The sequence below is a fragment of the Corythoichthys intestinalis genome, chromosome 3, assembly GCF_030265065.1.
Source record: "Corythoichthys intestinalis isolate RoL2023-P3 chromosome 3, ASM3026506v1, whole genome shotgun sequence".
Taxonomy (NCBI): Eukaryota; Metazoa; Chordata; class Actinopteri; order Syngnathiformes; family Syngnathidae; genus Corythoichthys; species Corythoichthys intestinalis.
The window spans coordinates 66542091-66554805 of NC_080397.1; the positions used below are offsets into that span (position 1 = coordinate 66542091).

A 12715-nucleotide genomic window follows, 5' to 3' on the forward strand; every position below is an offset into this window, starting at 1 on the left:
TATTGATGTCTCACACCCCCTTTGCGTTTTCATACCCTTTAAAAAAAAACGTAAAAACACAAGGCAAGAAGAGGGATTATTTTCTGACTGGCATGTTTTAAATGCTCAGCTGTAATACAATCGGTACAACCAGCCTTATTGTTTTGTAGTTCAGTAATAGCTTTGTGGATTTCATCCGGGGTTATCACTAAAATCTCACTGAGGTCAACATTATCCGGTATGTATATATCACTTAATACAGTTAAACAGCTCATAGTAGTGCTGTCTCCATAATTCCGCAATGTTGTTCGAGCCACATACTCCGTTAATGTTAAAAGGCAAGGGAGCTTTATAATTATTCAATATTTTCACCTCTTTCCAAAAGTCACTGTATCTATGATTACTAGAGCTTATTATTAGAGCCTACATGTATTTAAATCAGAGGATCACTTTAAAAGTGATGATGAGGATCTTGTAGTTGATTCTTTGTTTGACGGGAAGCCAGTGAAGTTGACGGAGGATGGGGGTGATGTGGTGTGTTGCGGAGGTTCGAGTGATGAGGTGTGCTGCTGAGTTCTGGAGGAGCTGCAGTTCTGGAGGGACTTGTTAGGGAGACCGAAGAGCAGTGAGTTGCAATAATCGAGCCGGGAGGGTGAAATCGATAGAGCTACTTGCTTGCAAAAAAAAACAAAAAAAAACGTATTTTTCTGACTATAAGTCGCAGTTTTTTACATTGTTCGGCTGGGGGTGCAACTTGTACAGACCTGTTAAGTTTCACGATTTGGTCGGGAGACTCCCGATTTTGACCCCAATGCTCACGCCTCACGATTAGAAAGCCAAATCTCCTGATTTTCCCAAAATGTCAATTTTTTTTTTTTTTTACGTTTTTGTTTGTCACCGTTTTGTAACGATACCATTTGGCCCGATTCGGAAAGTGCCCAACAACGAATAGCCTGGCCGTCTCCGACTTCCCTGCCCTCCCTCCCCTTCAGAGCCGGAAAAGCCCAACCAAACATCTGACAGGGAGGGAAGAGGCGAAGCACCACCGACTTCCCAAGATGCTGGCACTAATAAACCGGCTTTTAGACTGGTTCAAGTCTTTATTTTGGAAGGAAGAGATGGAGCTGACCCTGGTCGGCCTCCAGTATTCAGGAAAAACGACGTTCGTCAACGTAATTGCCGTAAGTCTTACCTGCCAGCGATAGCGAACTAGCCTAATGCTAACAGCATTAGAGCTAATGATGGGAGAACGATGACGAGGAAGAAGTCGCTGCTTTACTCTGTGTTTTCGTGGATCATACATCATGGAATATTAAACCACTGCGGTCCTACCCCCACAATATATGAATTTAAGTGAGAAAGCGTATCGTTACTTACTTGAAGTTTAATCATTTAGATTCGCTATTATGCTAAAGCTAAAGTGTATACTATACACTTTATTACATTATATCATTATTACTGTGCTGAAACAAAAAATATAAAGTTTCAATTCTAGGTTACAATTCAATTAAAAAACTGCAATGACAAAGATACTTTTAAAAACAATTATGATTAATTTTCTAAATGATGTAATTAATGTTTTTAATCTTGCTGATTTAGTCTGACGAAACCCTAATTGGAGTGATGGTTGATGAGATGAAGAGGCTGCTGAGGAAGCTGATGTCCAAATTTGTGCAAATGGATGTGATCAGGAAAGCTGAGGATATCCTAGATGTTGATTACAGGAACAAGGAGAACTGGCATGACACAGGCAACATAGCAGTATCACATGATGCCAGACAATGCATGGAGCAAGTTGAAGACTATCTCTGATGCCACCAAAAAGAGGTTCTTCGACAGTGTAGTCAATTTTTACACAAGTGTTGTGACCAAAATAAACTTGAAAAAAAAAATGGTTGCATTTTGTCTAAGTGGCGCGCGCACGTCATCGGGGTTAGCAAACAGAAATCTCCCTATTTGCAATTTCTACAACTTAACAGGTATGGTTGTACTCTGGAGCGACTTATGTGTGCAATTATTAACACATTATGATATCATTTCACATGTTATTTTGGTGTTTAGGAGTGACACTGAAAGTTTGGTAAATTTGTTAGCATGTTCTTGATGGGAGAAATATAATATATAATATGACCCGGAATGAAATGGCACATTGGGTTGATTCCCTTAGTGACTGTATCAGCCTATTGTGATGAATCCCTTTTATGACTATAACCTTATTTTCGCCACTTTGGCGTCCTTATGATGTCATCTTCGCTACTTTGGCGTCCTTATGATGTAGGATTCCCTTTGCCTTGATGTTATCTTCGCCACTTTGGCGTCCTTATGATGTAGGATTCCCTTTGCCTTGTTTTCCTCGCCACTTTGCCATCTTTGTTATATGTGATTGCAAAACATGTGTCACAAACACATCTAGCGATATCATTGGGCGAGTGGTCATCATCTGAGAAAGGAGGTTGGCCCCCTCTCGCTGACGTGATGTACCACTATAAAAGCTAGGATTTTTCCTTCCCCTGTTAGTCAGCCGTGGTAGTCGTACGTATCGCTCGGCCTGTATTCCTCTGCAACTCTCTCGGGGTGTTGGCTCTCCGCCTGCTTGTCAACGGTAAGAGTTTTGATTGCTTAATGTAATATCTTGTGTGCTTTAACAGTAGCGCAGGGATCTTAGAAGTGACAATCTGTATCTAGCGTTATTGCTTGCTTTCTTCCTTTTTCTACATTAAACATTGTATCGTTCTAATAAACTTCATTCATTTGCAATTTCTAATCAATAAACATTGTCTATTTGGCGAAAGTGTGCCTGTCTATTTAATAAACATTGTCTATTTGGCAATAGTGTGCCTTTTGCTGACTCACTGCGCACCTTGAAATTTCGTAAAACAGTTCTTTATGCTATAGTTATCTGAATAACTTAATAGCTATGGCCACGTTCGCGTTCGGCCTTTGGTAATGTGTGTTCAATTGTATTGTTGACTTTTTTATATTGAAATGCATGCTTTTAGTTTGTGGCGCTTTCACGCCCAGGTGGGGGCGCGCTTGCTTTGTTTACGTAAAGAAGAGCGCTCACGCCAGAAGACCTACAGCTACGTAGCAGAGTGAGTGGGCGAGTTAGCGAGAAAGAAACATGACTGCGAACCTACGTTCATTGTTTATGCTTGTAAAAAACTACAGAGGCAACGCCTGTGTGTATCATCTTTTCTGTTGTTGTTGTGTTTTCCACCCGCGATTGGACACTTAGAGCCGGTTGTGTGGTTGTTTGAACGATGCGCTAATGCTAGCGAACGCATGCTAACCGTTTTTGTCATTGTTGTAAAAGCAGCTAATTATCATTTATTTACGTTGATGTGAACCTGTTTGGTATCGTGGACAAAATTGATTCAGCAAATTATACGGACGTCCAGCATCGTCATTTGGGAGTTTAGCCCGCTGAATAGCCAGGACCGAGCCGTAGCGTCCTGGTGAGGACAGTATATTTATCTGGTCTTTGCTTTTTGGCAAAGCCCGATAATTTTATTCTGAGACTTTATTGTTATTATTTATTAATCAACTTATTCTCCGCATTTTTTCGGCGCGCCGCACAGCCCGTACCACTGCACCGATCGGCACCGTTCAGGTATCGACACGTCCGGAATTTTCGTGTGACTGGCTTTTTGTCAAACGGCCCCGAAAAATTTTCAGTTTTCACGTAAACGCCGATTTTCCGATTTTTAAAAAAAAAAAATTCAAAACGCTACTTGTCCTACGACTTTTGACCAAATCCCATAATTCGGACATCAAAAATTCCGGGACGGTGAGGGGCATAAAGATTGTTTACAGAATTTGGAAAAAATTTACGGTTCCCCGGTAATTTGCCAAAAACTTTCCCATTCATTTTAATGGGAAATGTCCCATTCACTTTGAATGGGATTTCCAATAGAATCTACATTGCATTGTTGCCATTCACGGTCATGTATGTAAAATCTATTGATGCTAATGGACTTGAATTCAATTGACTATATGGATGTCGATGCCATTGACGGCCATGGACCTCAAAAATTTTTCCCATTCATTTTCAAAGGGCAAAAAACAACATTTCCCCAATCAACAAAAAATGACCAGATATCAATAAGACGTGTCCCCCAAACGACCCCGATTCCATTGACGCTGATAGGGGGTGCTGCCATTGACGGCCATGGACGTACAAATTTCCCATTCATTTCTCATGGCATTTACTTTGTTTAATGCCATCGACGGGCATGTTTCTCCATTGTATTGATGCCAATGTACTTGCTTTCCATTGACGCCTATGTAAGTCGTTGCCATTGACAGCCATGAACGTCCCAAAATTTTCCCATTCATTTACAATGGGGAAAAAACAACATTTCCCCAATCAACAAAAAATGACCAGATATCAATAGGACGTGTCCCCCAATCTTCCCCGCTTCCATTGACGCTTATAGAGGGTGCTGCCATTGACGGCCATTGATGTCCAAATTTCCCATTCATTTCTAATGGCATTTACTTTGTCTAATGCCATTGACGGGCATGTTTGTCCATTCTATTGATAGCCCTGGGCGGGGGTAAGATCTGTATCTCCACACAGCAAAGACCAGAAGTAATTTCTCCCAAAATTGCAGTTTCTAGTCATATTTCGTTGTTCATGCATCATGTAACATTATCATACTGTGCACCTATTCAGCATGTTGTTCTCTATTGTGTTTTTATTAGGGCTGTCAAAGTTAACGCATTAACGAGCGGTAATTTTTTAAATTAATCCTGTTAAAATATTTGACGCAATTAACGCACAAATGCCCCGCTCAAACATATTAAAAGAACAGCAAAGTGAAAGGTGTACTTGTTGTGTTTTTCGGAGTTTTGCCGCCCTCTTCTGGCGCTTGGGTGCGACTGATTTTATAGGCTTCAGCATCCATCAGCATTGTGTAAGTAATTATTGACATCAACAATGGCGGGCTACTAGTTTATTTTTTGATTGAAAATTTTACAAATTTTATTAAATCGAAAACATGTAGAGGGGTTTTAATATATAATTTCTATAAATTGTACTAGTTATTATCTTTTATTTATTTTCTATAAATTTGTATAAATATTTATATATTTTGTTATATATTTATATATTTTATTTATTATTTTTATTTATCTTTTAAGACCTACAAGTCTTTCTATCGTTTTAACAGAATGTTAATAATGGTAATGCCATCTTGTTGATTTATTGTTATAATAAAGAAATACAGTACCTATGTACCGTATGTTGAATGTATATATCCATCTCGGTCTTATCTTTCCATTCCAACAATAATTTACAGAAAAATATGGCATATTTTATAGATGGTTTGAATTGCGATTAATTACGATTAATTAATTTTTGAGCAGTAATTAACTCGATTAAAAATTTTAATCGTTTGACACCCCTAATTTTTATATTAAATTGCCTTTCAAGATGACATGTCTGTTCTATGTGTTGGATCTTATCAAGTAACTTTCCCCAAAAAATGCGACTTATACTCCGGTGCAACTTGTATATGTTTTTTTTCTCTTCGTTGGGCATTTTATGGCTGGTGTGACTTATACCCAGGTGCGACTAGTAGTCCGAAAAATACAGTAATCTAATATTCTCTTGTTTATTTAGCACCTTTGGATAACTTTGAGAGTCCAACTGAATGTAAAAGAGTGTTTATTCACCACAACAAAAGCTTCTCGAGCAAAATAGTATCAGGGTGAAAAATTTGACAGAAATCTGGCTGTGAACGTGTGTAAATGTGAAGTCATCAGCCAATCAAACTAGCGTTTGATGGGGTAAAATGGACTAGCATATTCAGCAAGTGAAGAGGGGTCAATGCAAGTCTCAACGTATTGAAAGTACCTTAATTAGGGCCCGAGCACTAAGCGTGCGAAGGCCCTATTGTTTTGCAAAGGATTATTATTATTATTTTATTTTTATTTTTTTTTCATGGCAAATGAAAACGGCCACGAAAAGTCACGAAAATTTGCACATACGTGCGGAAAATTGTAAATTTCGATAATTTTGCAATGTTGCAAAAACATGTAATAAAATGGCTCAGTGGCGCCCACTTGAAATTTTAAAATTGGCCTATAACATTAGGGTCTGTCAGCGTAGAGCAATGAAATTTGGGGGGTCTATACCTTGTCCAAAACCGCTCCAAAAAAGCATTTACACCCATATTCCAAACCCAACAGGAAATTGGTTATTTTGGATCGAATATGAAATTTTTATCGATTTACAGGGTGCACATTTGAGACCTTTTCGCCGAGGGAGTTAGTTGGATCATCTTCAAAATTGGTGACTGTTCAGGAGACATATGAGATCTTAAGTTTTGAAAATGGTGCGTTTTCATTCACGGGTCTGACCTGGGCGTGGTGCCAAAGTCGGCCATTTTTTCGGCAAAATGACAAATTCAGTAAATGGCTAATAGTTCGTTGACACAACGTTCAATCTTTTTCATATCTGGCATGTATGTGCGGTATCCCACCCTTAACATGAGTGCATTGAAATATTACCCATTAGGCCTAGCGCCCCCTGGTGAGAACAGGAAATGCCTTTTTTTATGAGACAGGTTCCTCCTCCAAGGGAAAAAAATCTGTTGACCTCAAACCTGCATCAGGGGCACCTTAAGACCTGTGTTCAGGTGCCTGATTAAAAATATTGAGGTTTCGTTGAGGCGGAGGGGTCCAAACAGGAAAGTGAAAATAATCGTCAACAATTTGTCACGTAAAAAACTTTGAAAAGTCATAACTCAGCAGATATTCAACATATCTGCGCCAAACTTCCCGTGCTTGTTGAGCGTCATACCCTGAAGGGTCTTGTAAGGGTCATTTGCATCAACTCTACAGTGCCAACTAGTGGCGACAGAAAGGAGTTTTAAAAAAGGCCTTTCCCATTGGGTTTTTTCAACGTAGAGCAATGAAATTTGGGGAGTATATACCTTATGCAAAACTGCTCCAAAAAGTCTCTTGCACCCATTTTCCAAATCCAACAGAAAATCAGGTATTTTGGATCGAATGTGAAATTTTTATCCTTTTGTAGTACAGTTTACGTTTGGAGGCCTGAACATGCACGAACACTCACCATATTTTGCACATACATGCGGCTTTGCGTGTATTTCAATAATCTTGCGATGTTACAAAAAAATGTAACAAAAGGGCTCAGTGGCGCCCCCTTGAATTTTTCAAAAAGGCGTTTCCTATTAGGTTTTTTTAACGTAGAGAAATGAAATTTGGGGAGTCGATACCTTGTGCAAAACTGCTCCAAAAAGTCTCTTGAACCCATATTCCAAACCCACGGGTCTGACCTGGGCGTGGACCTAAGTCGGCCATTTTTTCGGCAAAATGACAAATTCAGTAAAAGACTAATAGCTCCTTGACACAACGTTCAATCTTTTTCATATCTGGCATGTATGTGCGGGATCCCACCCTTAACACGAGTGCATTGAAAATTTACCCATTACGCCAAGCGCCCCCTATTGGGAACAGGAAATGCCTTTTTTTTTCTAAACAGGCTCCTCCTCCAAGGAAAAAAAAATATATTCACCTGAAACCTGCATCAGGGGAGCCATAAGACGTGTTCAGGTGCCTGATGAAAAATACTGAGGTTTGGTGGAAGCAGAAGAGTCCAACAGGAGAAGTGAAAATGACTGAAGCCCTTTCGTCTCACCACAAGTTTTGAACAGTCATAACTTCTACAACATATCTGCGCCAATCATCTCGTGCTTGTTGAGTCATACTCTGAAGGGTCCTGTAGGGGTCATTTGCATCAACCCTACAACGCCAACTAGTGGCAATAGAAATTCACTCATTTTTCTAATATATGTCCAGTTCTTTTCAGGTTGGTCATTATAGTTTCAAGACCTTTTTAAATATTTATTTTACGGCCCATGTCCACATGTCTCTGTCTGTTGCCGTGACGACCCTTTATTCGCTCCTTTTTTGTAGTACTCTGTCCAATAGCGGTTTTTATCTATTAGGTGTGTGAATGTAAAGAGGCGACTTTCGAGCATGTTAGGTTCTAATGAGATGATTAGAGAGGACGATCTGCCACCACCTTGACCTGCACTGTCCGAGTTGCGTGACGTCCGAGTTGCGCTAGATTGCGAGGGCCCGTTCAGTCCTGCTTGCAGGCCTAATTCCCTTTATAATGGTAGGGTTAATTCTATCCTTGTGACATGGGATGACAATTTGAATTATTTATATAATTGTATAATTATAAATGCATAATATAATGCAAATAAGGTTGTGTAAAAGTTGGTAGGGACAATATAAGCATCCTGAAAAGTTGGTAGTGATATATCCCTACCGTCCCTATGCAAACCTACGCCCTTCGTCTGAACATAATGAAAATAATTCACTTCATAATGGTTAGTTATTTTCTATCCTTATATTTGGGAAGACAATCAAGATTACCCATACAACTGAACTCATTGTATCATGCAAATAGGTGGCTTATAAGTTGGTGGGGTCAATTTGAACATTCTGAAAAGTTGCTAGTGTTATATCCCTACCGCCCCATTGCAAACCTACGCCCTTGATATCTACAGACCCTACTCACCTACGTCACAATATGACATGTTGCTGTATCCGGCCGCCATATTGTCCGTCATTTTTTAGACCTACTCTCATTGTTTTCAATTAGTCGTGAAAGTTATAGAGCAATTCATGGAAGCCCCGGTGTTATCTGACGCTGTAAACCAGACATGTCCAAAGTCCGGCCCGGGGGCAAAATGCGGCCCTTGGTCGAATTTCATCCGGCCCCCAGCCTCTGTCATAAAATCAATAACGTCTGGCCCGCACACAGACTTAATAAATTGGTCAGCAATACTGCTACCAGCATATGAAGTAGCTTACACACTAAATGCTGCTCCTCATTTACCCGCTAAGAGGCAACAGCACTCTACGCAACATTACCCTGTGTGACCCTTCCAGTTTTCTAAAATGGCGCTAACAAAAAAACAAAAAAAAGTTGACTGCGACAGCCGACGCTTCAAGGATAGGGGGAAATTTGACTATTTCTTCACTGAAATACACAACAACTGTGTCTGCCTGATTTGCAAAGACACTTGCTGTTTTTAAAGAGTTCAATGTGAGGCGATATTATCAAACAAGACAAGAGATGTACGACAAGATTAGTGCTGCAACAATTAATCGATTAAGTCGAGTATTCGATTACAAAAAAAACTAATTTTGTTACTTCGAGTATTCGTTTAATAAAAGTGCCGTTTTAATGGTTTATTTTGAAAGTGTTTGCAATTAGTTTTATTGATGAGGGTGGATACACTACCCTCTGGTCTGCCTCTTTTCACATGGCTGAATCCAACTGCTCCCTGTTAAGACCAACATAAGCTTTTTAAGTTTTTATTTGAGCTAATGTTTTTTAATGCATTCTCAATTTAGTTTATAGGTATATTTAGACATTTTTGGTGGGAATTTGTGTCTGAGCCATTTGTTAAGAGCATTGTAAAAAAAAAAAAGGAAAAAAAAAAAACATTAGCATTTAAGCTAACAGACTTTTTCTATGTAAGTTAGCCAGTTGTTCTTATGTCGTACATTGATCCTCATTTATCCTCAGAGAGTCAAAACAGAATGCCATAAAGGCTAGTTGCGAGATTGTTTAAATTATTAATTAAAAGTAATAATAAAGCAAATGTGACACATAGAATGGCTTGCTAAGATTTGTTTAAATATATTGTTCTACGTAAAGGACGTCAGCCAGGATCGGCCCCCCATATTTTTACCACACCAAATCTGGCACCCTTTGCCAAAAGTTTGGATACCCCTGCTGTAAACCCATTGGATGCGTTGCATAAAAGGCGTTATGTGGAAAAGCTACAGTCTATCCATTTGCCAGATCCATATTTGAAGCCTAAATCGATATTTTTCGACCCACTGTCTTCGCCCTCTCTGCCTGACATCTGCTACCCTGATATCTACAACTATCTAGTCCAAACAAAATCAGCCTATTCTCACAAAAGTTTGAAAAACTTAAAGAGCAGCACTCCAAGCAACATTACATTACCCCGTGTGACCCTTTACTTCCAATTTTCTAAAATGGCGATAATAAAAAAAAAAAGGTGACTGCGACGCGTCAAGAATAGGTGCATATTGGACTATTTCTTCAATAAAATACACAACTGTGTCTGCCTCATTTGCAAAGAGACAGTCGCGGAAGATACGCAACGAGAATTTAAAGCAACTTGAAGCTAATTTAATTTCACAGCAGCAGTATTTCGCAAGAGCCCGAAGGTCGAAAGAACGCGACAAAGGCGAGATTGTTGAAATTATATATTAAAAAAATAATAATAATAAAGCAAATGTGACACACAGAAGGGCTTGCTAAAATTTCTTTGAATGTATTGTTCTACGTAAATCAGCCCAGGTAGCCCCCCACATTTTTACCAAACCAAATCAGGCCCCCTTTTCAAAAAGTTTGGACACCCCTGTTTAACCGATGATCCGTAGACGAGGCCAGCTTCTTTCACTTGTTACCAGCTAAATATTATTCAAAAAATAAAGATGGTGGAACAAATAAGCATCTTGAATTTGAAACAGTATGTTGTCGGCGATTAGCCTAGCAATGATCTTAATTGTGGTTGTCAGCCCAAAACCCTCTAAATATTAAGGTTGCACTGATGCCGATACCAGTATCGGCAGGGGGCGCCGATCCGGCCCGAATTGGTGGTATCGGTATCGACGAGTACCAACATTTAGGGCGCCGATACCATGTACTGACATCATTTGAACGCAAATATACTGTCCTCCCCACGTGAGCGAACTTCCCTAAATCAGTACATCTGTATGTCTTTGTCTTGAAATGACCACACGAAATTTACACCTTCGTCTTCAATATTACGGATGTATACTACAACTCCTATCCGGGATGTTAGGCTGCTCATTTAACATGGTATTCACAAATGATTGGCATGCACAAGCTAACGCTTGTTATTGTAGCGCCGATGGGATCAGAAAGGTTAAGACTGTGGGAGACTCAGCAAACTCATGGTTTAATGATGAACAATGAGTGGCAAATTAAGAGCCTCGTACTTCAAACTCGTCCTGTTTATGAAAGTCGATTGTAATATGCTGGTGTTGTGCAGTAATGAGCAGAAGTGACTTCTGTGGCCAGAAAACACTCTAGCGGCGCAGCACGCACACTAGATATCATCAAATAGCAATCTAGATGTCCTATGTTAGATCCCATGCCATTAGCTGCGTGAGCCCAGAGCGATGCGTAGTCCATAGACTACATTGATTAAATAGAAACCGCCATGACTGAATGGAAGTTAAGCAGGCCAAATCAACCCATACCAGTGACTATAGATAATGCTGCAAATACTGTTAATTCAGTACATGTTACAGATGGACTCGGACCACAAATAGGATGTTTAAATATAGCTGCTAAGAGAGCTGCAGCAATCAACAGTGTGACCCACTTTACAAACAGTAAAATAAATAAACTTAAAAAAATAATAATGATAATAACAGTTGTATTTTCTGTTTCAGAGCATTAAATGTATTGAATTGTATCGAAAATCGTACCGAACTGTGACATAACTGTATCGTTGCATCCGTTATACGCATATATATATATATATATATATATATATATATATATATATATATATATATATATATATATATATATATATTTTTTTTTTTTTTTTCAAACAGAGTGGTATCGGAATGGTATCGGTATCGGCCGATACTGCACAGCCAGGTATCTGTATCGGTATCGGGCCCAAAAAATGGTGTCGGTGCAACACTACTAAATATAGATTAAATGCATCTTACTAGATATAAAATGACTACTACATAATCTGTGGTAGTCGTTTGGAGCCCAGTTTTCTCATCGAATTGCAGCAGTCCATCTCGCTCTCCTCTCCGAGTCTCTCGGAATACGGTAAAACTTCAAGTCTTTCCGTCTATCTTCTCTGTTTTTCCAGCCGACCGCCACACACGCCTTCACCATTTTGATTATTAATGTTAACGAGCAGAAAAACACGCCATAATAGGAGGAATTTACGAAGCGGTAATACATTAACATGACGAGTAGACGGACAACATGGCGCGGGGGCATGGCTGTGACGTCACGTGAGTAGGGTCTATTGGCTGCCATTCCAAGAAATTGGAACGCTATCGGCTGCCATTTCAAAAAATGTCCGAAATGGTAGAATGAATTTAAGACGCAACTCGTATCGGCATTTGCTGCCACTTGGTGTAACTCGCAACACTGTTGGCAGCCATTAGTGCCAGTTAACGTTAAGTTTGGTTATTTTTTGAAATTCTTTTCATGTCCCAATTAGGGGTGTGACAAAATATCAAAATGGTGATATATCGTGATACTTTGTATCCCAAAAGGTTATCGAAATGCTCCTGCCAAGAATCGAGATATCGTTTTAAAAAGGTGTCAATGTCTAAAAAATAAATAAAAAGAAAGGAGCCAACAAGTTGCTACCAAAGTCTTCCACCACAATAGTGTCTCAGTTAACTCTAAAGCTGCACTGACGGTGCTCGACAACCCATTTAGACTGGAAACGTTCGTTCATTCGAAACCAGAGCGTTCAGTCATTCTGTCCCAATTTTTAAGGCGTTTACAGTAAGCTTGAGAACGATAAACCGATACGACCGGATATCCGGTTTTACAGGTGAGAGATACAGCTGTATCGATTGTAAAGTTACCATTCGACAGTAATTTGCCATTAAATATTCAACGAACCGATTGTAGAGCTATAAT

General features: G+C 39.4%; 1 long non-coding RNA gene across 1 annotated transcript in view; it reads left to right on the forward strand.

The window, feature by feature from the left end:
- The first annotated feature begins 981 nt into the window (after nt 1-981).
- The window catches only part of LOC130913654 (uncharacterized), a 41829-nt gene continuing 30095 nt past the window's right edge, over nt 982-12715 (forward strand). The window contains exons 1-2 of the long non-coding RNA XR_009062798.1: nt 982-1160; nt 1579-2581. This is a non-coding gene — a long non-coding RNA (uncharacterized LOC130913654). The remainder of the gene's footprint in view (nt 1161-1578; nt 2582-12715) is intronic.